The sequence below is a fragment of the Triturus cristatus genome, chromosome 8, assembly GCF_964204655.1.
Source record: "Triturus cristatus chromosome 8, aTriCri1.1, whole genome shotgun sequence".
NCBI lineage: Eukaryota > Metazoa > Chordata > Amphibia > Caudata > Salamandridae > Triturus > Triturus cristatus.
Window position 1 is genome coordinate 1620272330 of NC_140591.1, and position 9349 is coordinate 1620281678.

Below are 9349 nucleotides of genomic sequence, written 5' to 3' on the forward strand. Positions count from 1 at the left end.
CAAGACAGGCGCTTTAACCACTTAGCAACAGCACCTATTTTAGTGATACAGAAGGGATCATTAATTTAGTATTGGTGATCAAATTCTGTGCCTGTGTTAAAGTGTCTTAATATGTATTCTAATGTTAAACAAGCAAGGATTCCTAATCTGTAAACAAGAATAGTTATGTTGTATTACTAAAGAACACATTTTAAACTCAATCCCATATTTTGAATAGTTCATAAATAAGTGTTTTACATATATTCATCAATATTGCTCAAATCTGGGGTTATATTTCATCTGCCTCTTGCTCATTGAAATACCATTTTGATTTTGCAATCACAGTATTGTTACTATAATATTGAAAACACTTTCAGTTTTTATTAGGTTTAAGATGATCTGTTCAACCGAAAGATAAATCAGACTTTTCTAATTGAATTGAATCGCAGGACGACTTAATGAAAATAGTTTTTTATATAAGAATGAGGAAAGCAAGGCACTGCTGAGATTTGAACTCAGGATCTCCTGTTTACTAGACAGGCGCTTTAACCAGCTAAGCCACAGCACCCTCTTGAAAATGCTTTAATGAACAGTTTGCCATATGGTGTTCAAGAGAAACCTGAGTTTTTCACTTTCATAATCATTTCTCAGTTCAGAAAACGCACTACTCAAATAGTTTAGACGAGGATACTGATCCTATTCATAAACATCTCATTGATATATTGCTTATCCTGTTCATAAATGTTTTAATTATGCCTTCTTTAAGAATGCATTACTTGATTTCAACTCTAGAATGATTTTTCATTTCTATTTTGCTCTTTGTCACTCTTTTTTCCCTTTTTCATTCAAAGCATTACTTTGAAAATCTTCACAATACCACGTTTTTTGTTTTTCAATTTAAGATGACCCATTCTAATGTTCACAGAACAACACTTTTCTTTTTAAAATGTATTAAACATTTGCGTGCTGAAAATTATTTTTACATGTAAGGACCAATAATAAGGTGCTGCTGAGATTTGAACTCAGGATTTCCTGTTTACGAGAGAGGCGCTTTAACCACTTAGCCACAGCACCTATTTTAGTGATACAGAAGGGATCATTAATTTAGTATTGGTGATCAACTTCTGTGCCTGTGTTAAAGTGTCTTAATATGTATTCTAATGTTAAACAAGCAAGGATTCCTAATCTGTAAACAAGAATAGCTATGTTGTATTAAAAAAGAACACATTTTAAACTCAATCCCATATTTTGAATAGTTTATAAATAAGTGTTTTACATATATTCATCAATATTGCTCAAATCTAGGGTTATATTTCATCTGCCTCTTGCTCATTGAAATACCTTTTTGATTTTTGCAATCACAGTATTGTTACTATAAAATTGAAAACACTTTCAGTTTTTATTAGGTTTAAGATGATCTGTTCAACCGAAAGATAAATCAGACTTTTCTAATTGAATTGAATCGCAGGACGACTTAATGAAAATAATTTTTTATTTAAGAATGAGGAAAGCAAGGCACTGCTGAGATTTGAACTCAGGATCTCCTGTTTACTAGACAGGCGCTTTAACCAGCTAAGCCACAGCACCCTCTTGAAAATGATTTAAGGAACAGTTTGCCGTATGGTGTTCAAGAGAATCCTGAGTTTTTCACTTTCATAAGCATTTCTCAGTTCAGAAAACGCTCTACTCAACTACTTTAGAGGAGGATACTGATCCTATTCATAAACACCTCATTGATATATTGCTTATCTTGTTCATAAATGTTTTAATCATGCCTTCTTTAAGAATGCATTACTTGAATTCAACTCTAGAATGATTTTTTATCTCTAATTTGCTCTTTGTCACTCTTTTTTCCCTTTTTCATTCAAAACATTACTTTGAAAATCTTCACAAAACCACGTTTTTTTGTTTTTCAATTTAAGTTGACCCATTCTAATGTTCACAGAACAATACTTTTCTTTTAAAATGTATTAAACATTTGCGTGATGAAAATTATTTTTACATGTAAGGACCAATAATAAGGTGCTGCTGAGATTTGAACTCAGGATTTCCTGTTTACGAGACAGGCGCTTTAACCACTTAGCCACAGCACCTATTTTAGTGATACAGAAGGGATCATTAATTTAGTATTGGTGATCAACTTCTGTGCCTGTGTTAAAGTGTCTTAATATGTATTCTAATGTTAAACAAGCAAGGATTCCTAATCTGTAAACAAGAATAGCTATGTTGTATTACAAAAGAACACATTTTAAACTCAATCCCATATTTTGAATAGTTTATAAATAAGTGTTTTACATATATTCATCAATATTGCTCAAATCTGGGGTTATATTTCATCTGCCTCTTGCTCATTGAAATACCTTTTTGATTTTGCAATCACAGTATTGTTACTATAATATTGAAAACACTTTCCGTTTTTATTAGGTTTAAGAAGATCTGTTCAACCGAAAGATAAATCAGACTTTTCTAATTGAATCGAATCGCTGGACGACTTAATGAAAATAGTTTTTTATATAAGAATGAGGAAAGCAAGGCACTGCTGAGATTTGAACTCAGGATCTCCTGTTTACTAGACAGGCGCTTTAACCAGCTAAGCCACAGCACCCTCTTGAAAATGCTTTAAGGAACAGTTTGCCATATGGTGTTCAAGAGAAACCTGAGTTTTTCACTTTCATAATCATTTCTCAGTTCAGAAAACGCACTACTCAAATAGTTTAGACGAGGATACTGATCCTATTCATAAACACCTCATTGATATATTGCTTATCCTGTTCATAAATGTTTTAATTATGCCTTCTTTAAGAATGCATTACTTGATTTCAACTCTAGAATGATTTTTCATCTCTATTTTGCTCTTTGTCACTCTTTTTTCCCTTTTTCATTCAAAGCATTACTTTGAAAATCTTCACAATACCACGTTTTTTTGTTTTTCAATTTAAGATGACCCATTCTAATGTTCACAGAACAACACTTTTCTTTTTAAAATGTATTAAACATTTGCGTGATGAAAATTATTTTTACATGTAAGGACCAATAATAAGGTGCTGCTGAGATTTAAACTCAGGATTTCCTGTTTACGAGACAGGCGCTTTAACCACTTAGCCACAGCACCTATTTTAGTGATACAGAAGGGATCATTAATTTAGTATTGGTGATCAACTTCTGTGCCTGTGTTAAAGAGTCTTAATATGTATTCTAATGTTAAACAAGCAAGGATTCCTAATCTGTAAACAAGAATAGCTATGTTGTATTAAAAAAGAACACATTTTAAACTCAATCCCATATTTTGAATAGTTTATAAATAAGTGTTTTACATATATTCATCAATATTGCTCAAATCTAGGGTCATATTTCATCTGCCTTTTGCTCATTGAAATACCTTTTTGATTTTGCAATCACAGTATTGTTACTATAATATTGAAAACACTTTCAGGTTTTATTAGGTTTAAGATGATCTGTTCAACCGAAAGATAAATCAGACTTTTCTAATTTAATTGAATCGCAGGACGACTTAATGAAAATAATTTTTTATTTGAGAATGAGGAAAGCAAGGCACTGCTGAGATTTGAACTCAGGATCTCCTGTTTACTAGATAGGTGCTTTAACCAGCTAAGCCACAGCACCCTCTTGAAAATGCTTTAAGGAACAGTTTGCCGTATGGTGTTCAAGAGAATCCTGAGTTTTTCACTTTCATAAGCATTTCTCAGTTCAGAAAACGCTCTACTCAACTACTTTAGACGAGGATACTGATCCTATTCATAAACACCTCATTGATATATTGCTTATCTTGTTCATAAATGTTTTAATCATGCCTTCTTTAAGAATGCATTACTTGAATTCAACTCTAGAATGATTTTTTATCTCTATTTTGCTCTTTGTCACTCTTTTTTCCCTTTTTCATTCAAAACATTACTTTGAAAATCTTCACAAAACCACGTTTTTTTGTTTTTCAATTTAAGTTGACCCATTCTAATGTTCACAGAACAATACTTTTCTTTTTAAAATGTATTAAACATTTGCGTGATGAAAATTATTTTTACATGTAAGGACCAATAATAAGGTGCTGCTGACATTTGAACTCAGGATTTCCTGTTTACGAGACAGGCGCTTTAACCACTTAGCAACAGCACCTATTTTAGTGATACAGAAGGGATCATTAATTTAGTATTGGTGATCAAATTCTGTGCCTGTGTTAAAGTGTCTTAATATGTATTCTAATGTTAAACAAGCAAGGATTCCTAATCTGTAAACAAGAATAGCTATGTTGTATTACAAAAGAACACATTTTAAACTCAATCCCATATTTTGAATAGTTCATAAATAAGTGTTTTACATATATTCATCAATATTGCTCAAATCTGGGGTTATATTTAATCTGCCTCTTGCTCATTGAAATACCTTTTTGATTTTGCAATCACAGTATTGTTACTATAATATTGAAAACACTCTCAGTTTTTATTAGGTTTAAGATGATCTGTTCAACCGAAAGATAAATCAGACTTTTCTAATTGAATTGAATCGCAGGACAACTTAATGAAAATAGTTTTTTATATAAGAATGAGGAAAGCAAGGCACTGCTGAGATTCGAACTCAGGATCTCCTGTTTACTAGACAGGCGCTTTAACCAGCTAAGCCACAGCACCCTCTTGAAAATTCTTTAAGGAACAGTTTGCCACATGGTGTTCAAGAGAATCCTGAGTTTTTCACTTTCATAATCATTTCTCAGTTCAGAAAACGCTCTACTCAACTACTTTAGATGAGGATACTGATCCTATTCATAAACACCTCATTGATATATTGCTTATCTTGTTCATAAATGTTTTAATCATGCCTTCTTTAACCCCTTCGACGCTCATGACGGAACGGTTCCGTCATGAGCGTCGGTTGAGCTGTGCTCATGACGGAACCGTTCCGTCATGACCACGCCCGCGCAAGCAGCAGTCAGCACCGCGGGGGAATCCGCCCCGCATGGAAGGGGTTAAGAATGCATTACTTGAATTCAACTCTAGAATGATTTTTTATCTCTATTTTGCTCTTTGTCACTCTTTTTTCCCTTTTTCATTCAAAACATTACTTTGAAAATCTTCACAAAGCCACGTTTTTTTGTTTTTCAATTTAAGATGACCCATTCTAATGTTCACAGAACAATACTTTTCTTTTTAAAATGTATTAAACATTTGCGTGATGAAAATTATTTTTACATGTAAGGACCAATAATAAGGTGCTGCTGAGATATGAACTCGGGATTTCCTGTTTACGAGACAGGCGCTTTAACCACTTAGCCACAGCACCTATTTTAGTGATACAGAAGGGATCATTAATTTAGTATTGGTGATCAAATTCTGTGCCTGTGTTAAAGTGTCTTAATATGTATTCTAATGTTAAACAAGCAAGGATTCCTAATCTGTAAACAAGAATAGCTATGTTGTATTACAAAAGAACACATTTTAAACTCAATCCCATATTTTGAATAGTTCATAAATAAGTGTTTTACATATATTCATCAATATTGCTCAAATCTAGGGTTATATTTCATCTGCCTCTTGCTCATTGAAATACCTTTTTGATTTTTGCAATCACAGTATTGTTACTATAATATTGAAAACACTTTCAGTTTTTATTAGGTTTAAGATGATCTGTTCAACCGAAAGATAAATCAGACTTTTCTAATTTAATTGAATCGCAGGACGAATTAATGAAAATAGTTTTTTATTTAAGAATGAGGAAAGCAAGGCACTGCTGAGATTTGAACTCAGGATCTCCTGTTTACTAGACAGGCGCTTTAACCAGCTAAGCGACAGCACCCTCTTGAAAATGCTTTAAGGAACAGTTTGCCATATGGTGTTCAAGAGAATCCTGAGTTTTTCACTTTCATAATCATTTCTCAGTTCCGAAAACGCACTACTCAAATAGTTTAGACGAGGATACTGATCCTATTCATAAATACCTCATTGATATATTGCTTATCCTGTTCATACATGTTTTAATTATGCCTTCTTTAAGAATGCATTACTTGAATTCAACTCTAGAATGATTTTTTATCTCTATTTTGCTCTTTGTCACTCTTTTTTCCCTTTTTCATTCAAAGCATTACTTTGAAAATCTTCACAATACCACGTTTTTTTGTTTTTCTATTTAAGATGACCCATTCTAATGTTCACAGAACAACACTTTTCTTTTTAAAATGTATTAAACATTTGCGTGCTGAAAATTATTTTTACATGTAAGGACCAATAATAAGGTGCTGTTGAGATTTGAACTCAGGATTTCCTGTTTACGAGACAGGAACTTTAACCACTTTGCCACAGCACCTAGTTTAGTGATACAGAAGGGATCATTAATTTAGTATTGGTGATCAAATTCTGTGCCTGTGTTAAAGTGTCTTAATATGTATTCTAATGTTAAACAAGCAAGGATTCCTAATCTGTAAACAAGAATAGCTATGTTGTATTACAAAAGAACACATTTTAAACTCAATCCCATATTTTGAATAGTTCATAAATAAGTGTTTTACATATATTCATCAATATTGCTCAAATCTAGGGCTATATTTCATCTGCCTCTTGCTCATTGAAATACCTTTTTGATTTTTGCAATCACAGTATTGTTACTATAATATTGAAAACACTTTCAGTTTTTATTAGGTTTAAGATGATCTGTTCAACCGAAAGATAAATCAGACTTTTCTAATTGAATTGAATCGCAGGACGACTTAATGAAAATAGTTTTTTATATAAGAATGAGGAAAGCAAGGCACTGCTGAGATTTGAACTCAGGATCTCCTGTTTACTAGACAGGCGCTTTAACCAGCTAAGCCACAGCACCCTCTTGAAAATGCTTTAAGGTGTGGTAAATAATTTTCCTTTACCTGGACATAATTTGATACAGAAACATAATTAAATAGCTCAGTAAAATGAGAGGCAGAATCCGTGGTATTAGAGGTTCGGAATGGGCTTTATTCCAATAATCGATTATAATCGGTTGCTCCAAGTTCCATCACCACGGAGGTTCAGGAAGTGAAGTACACACTTTATTGACAAGAAGTAACCTTTATAGTACATACATTACAATGAAGCGAATGCAATAGGCGTAACAATTGATAAGGAAAATGACGATTTGTCTACGTAACCAAAAATGGGTGGAACAAGGAGTAAAAAGGAACATCATTGGTTCTGATGTCACCTATAGGTGGATCTATAAGATAATACTTGGCATAGATGCGCGCGCAGCAGTATGACGTGTGATTGACGTGCAACTAGGGGGTGAAGGGGACTTGACATTTAGCTCTACATGTGGAGACAAAAAGTCTGGGGGGTCAAGTCAACCTAATCCCAAATCATATCTAACATCCTATGTTTAAAGAACTATGTTATCCATAAAAGAAGGACTCTCGGACAGAATCTATTCTATACTGACTGTGCGTGCGTGTACAAGCGTCTAAATGTCTACACTGAAAGCGAGGGGGTAGGAATATTCCATGGTAACAGGGCTATGAATTACTTGCATGAGGACAGAGAAGTCGAGCCTTTTGCTCGGTAGCTGGAAGAATGTTTACTTAAACTACTAGACAGGAATGCATCGGCTGAGGGGGAAGCAGATAACTCGAAGGCGAAATACAGTTCTTGGCAGAGAATAGGCTGATGTCAGGCTTCATGAGCCGCGCAGAGGATGAGACAAAGTTCATGGTCACAGATGCAGGCTCGAACTGGAGTTTTCAGAGGCAGAAGGCAAGAGGAGTTTGATGACAGAATCAGGGCCTACTTGCCTGGACTGTAAAATGGCATAAGTGAACCATACAAAGCCGGTGGCCTTTCATACTTAGGAATGGAATATCCGGCCTATTCATGGCGGATCTGACAGAGGACATGTTGACGGTGGACGCACATGTATTTGCGTCTTCATAACTGGAACTGGAGGGAACGTACATGTACTTGTGACATGCACATAGAACCGTTGGGGTCCAAGATAGGGGACATAACTGATCGGGAAAATCCATATTTCCACATTCCCTCCTTGTCCCCTACTTGCCCGTTAAGAGATATCAATCTTCATCAATCCATTGATCTGTTAATATAACATCATTTGTTCTTCTTCCTTCTTCCGGGACGAACGAGATCTTGGTGGTGGAATACACGATGTGGTACACAGACCACAAATCGCTGGTCCACATTGTAGACATAGACAGCAACTGAATAGTATGAGAAGGCCAATACCTAGGAAGGATAGAACTCTCCATCCCCAGGCTGATATCACACTCCAAAACCAACTGGACCAAGTCCAAGTGCCTGGGTTCTGGTGTATCTGGTTTACAATCTTATGAAGGCGAGTTATGGCTTTATATACTGATGGCGAATTTTCTGGTATGAATACGCAGCAGCTTGATCCGATGACCCTACAAGCTCCGCCCCTATCAGCCAGGATGACGTCAAGGACAAGACGATTTTGAAGCACAACAATCCGCATAGCAGACTGCTCTTCCGTTAAATTGCCTAAGGCGGAAATAGTCTCATTCACTACTGCTTCAAGGGTTCTAGTTAATCTACGTATCAGTTTACTATTAGTAACAGTACCTATATAGGGAAAGATGCCTTTATTGAAATCTGTGTATTTTTCCCATGCTGTTTCAGTGTAATCTACAATTGGGAGATCTCTCCGCTCTCTGTTGTGTACTAAATGAATATTTCTGTAATAATCAGGAGGAGCTAGAAAAACAGGTGGCAAAAGGAATGCAATGTAGCAGGTACCATCCCAATCTAGAGGTAGACGCATATATGCAGTCTGACCACATATAAAGTAGGAGTGGTGATAAGCTCTAAATGAAGATTTGCCTTGATCACTGAATTCTACTATAGTAGTGCATTTACTATGGCCCATATGTATGGAACCAACCTTTCTTACACATAATTCACCCTTCGCTGGGAATACTGACATGGTGGGCAAGACTAGTTCAACTTCGGATACGACATTTAGAATCATGAGATTAGGTGTAAAATTACCTAATCCATATACTTCATTTTCTAGATCAGTTCCTGTTCTCTTGGGGCGACCCTCCTTGTCAGGGTAGCAGACCTTGAGTAAAACTAGGTTCAGATTTCCCCATACCCACTGATCCTGGTAAACTGCTGTGTCTGAGTCTATGGAATTGATTAAACTAAACCATGCTCCACAGGATCCATTATGTGTAAATGGGTGTGGAAAGAATGGCAGGACTCCTTCATAATTCTGATAGGGAGGGAGTCGGCCACACACCCAACAATTAGTGGCATTACTAGTCTGATGGGAATGATGTAACATACTAATGAAAGTGTTATTGCGCAGCGCAAGTCTATAAGATAATTCATGCGGAGGTAAGTCACTAAAAGAATGTTCA

At 35.2% G+C, this 9349-nt stretch overlaps 7 non-coding genes across 7 annotated transcripts; all 7 read right to left on the bottom strand.

Moving 5' to 3' along the window:
- Nucleotides 1–473: 473 nt before the first annotated feature.
- On the bottom strand, nucleotides 474–547 carry TRNAT-AGU (transfer RNA threonine (anticodon AGU)). Its single transcript has one exon. It is a non-coding gene; the product is annotated as a tRNA-Thr (tRNA).
- Nucleotides 548–1492: 945 nt separating this feature from the next.
- On the bottom strand, nucleotides 1493–1566 carry TRNAT-AGU (transfer RNA threonine (anticodon AGU)). The gene has a single exon. It is a non-coding gene; the product is annotated as a tRNA-Thr (tRNA).
- A 433-nt stretch (nucleotides 1567–1999) lies between these two features.
- On the bottom strand, nucleotides 2000–2072 carry TRNAT-CGU (transfer RNA threonine (anticodon CGU)). The gene has a single exon. It is a non-coding gene; the product is annotated as a tRNA-Thr (tRNA).
- A 438-nt stretch (nucleotides 2073–2510) lies between these two features.
- On the bottom strand, nucleotides 2511–2584 carry TRNAT-AGU (transfer RNA threonine (anticodon AGU)). Its single transcript has one exon. It is a non-coding gene; the product is annotated as a tRNA-Thr (tRNA).
- A 434-nt stretch (nucleotides 2585–3018) lies between these two features.
- TRNAT-CGU (transfer RNA threonine (anticodon CGU)) lies at nucleotides 3019–3091 on the bottom strand. The gene has a single exon. It is a non-coding gene; the product is annotated as a tRNA-Thr (tRNA).
- Nucleotides 3092–4548: 1457 nt separating this feature from the next.
- On the bottom strand, nucleotides 4549–4622 carry TRNAT-AGU (transfer RNA threonine (anticodon AGU)). Its single transcript has one exon. It is a non-coding gene; the product is annotated as a tRNA-Thr (tRNA).
- A 2108-nt stretch (nucleotides 4623–6730) lies between these two features.
- TRNAT-AGU (transfer RNA threonine (anticodon AGU)) lies at nucleotides 6731–6804 on the bottom strand. The gene has a single exon. It is a non-coding gene; the product is annotated as a tRNA-Thr (tRNA).
- Between the last annotated feature and the right edge of the window lie 2545 nt (nucleotides 6805–9349).